The sequence below is a fragment of the Phocoena sinus genome, chromosome 2, assembly GCF_008692025.1.
Source record: "Phocoena sinus isolate mPhoSin1 chromosome 2, mPhoSin1.pri, whole genome shotgun sequence".
NCBI classification, from domain to species: Eukaryota; Metazoa; Chordata; class Mammalia; order Artiodactyla; family Phocoenidae; genus Phocoena; species Phocoena sinus.
Window position 1 is genome coordinate 175970504 of NC_045764.1, and position 1300 is coordinate 175971803.

The window sequence follows — 1300 nt, forward strand, 5'->3', positions numbered from 1 at the left end:
TTACGTCCCATCCCTAACAAATCCATCCTCCACCCACTCACCACCATCCATCCCTATGTGCATCATACAGAGAGAGAGCCGAGCACCCACCTCGCCAGTTAAACACGGCCATCTCCGCCGACTCATCCCTCCAGCATCCCCCGTCCTCCATCCATTCACCCATCCTGTACTCATTCAGTCTATCCACCTGTCCATCCGCCCACCCATTTATATCCAGTCATCATCTCTACTCTCATCCATCCGTCCACCACCCCTCTACCGACCATCCATTCACAATTCATCTGAATCCCATTTGCCATTCATTTAGCCACCATTAATCCATTCATCCACCATTCAGCTCATTTACCACCCATTTCCAGCCATTCCATCCAAAATCCACAACCTTTTTTCACCCACCACCCTCAACAAGCCATCCACCCATAGACCATTTAACATCCACAATTTATCTTTCACCCACCAACCATCCATTTATCCAGTCACCATTCCATCTTCCACCCTTTACACTATTCTTCTTCATCCAACTACCATCTACCATCCATGGCCCATCTTTCCACAATCTACTCTCCTCTATCCATCCATCCACCATCTGTGATCATCCATCCATTTATCCATCCACCACCCACTAACAACTATCTACACTTACCTGCCACCCATCACCTGTCTACTCACCATCAACCATCGATCCTCTATCCATCCACCATCCGTTATCTCGCCATCCATGCATCCATCTACCATCCAACACGCGTCGATCACGCACTCCTCATTTTCCATCCGCTGTCACTCATTTACTGTCCATTTGTTTATTCACTCACCATTTCCCATCCATCCAATCCTCATCCATCCACGAACCAGCACAAATACGCTCCACCACTCACCATGCACCCACTGTCACCCGCTCACCATTCCTCCATACGCGAGACACCAGGCACCATCTACCTGCCACCATCCACAGTCCATCCAGCCCAGGAGGCAGGAGGGCCTGCTTCGGAGAGTGGACACCCAGCCCCACTAGGTGGGCAGACTGGGTGCAGCTCCAGCTGCATCTGGGGCAGAGGGGCTGTGGGAGCAGAGGTTGTTTACCCGCCGCCCCCAACACACCCGTTATTTTGGGCAAGTCGGTCCGACAAGCGCCCAAGGTCCTCAGGTCCTGTAGGGCTGAGTGTGTGGGAGGGAGGGGGGCGGGGCCGGCGCCTCCAAGGGGCCTAAGGGTCGCTGCAGGCGGGTCTGGAGGTAAATGTGTAACCTTCCCCGGCCGCCCCCGCCCCTCCCCGCCCGGTCACGTGGGCCACGCGGGGCAAAG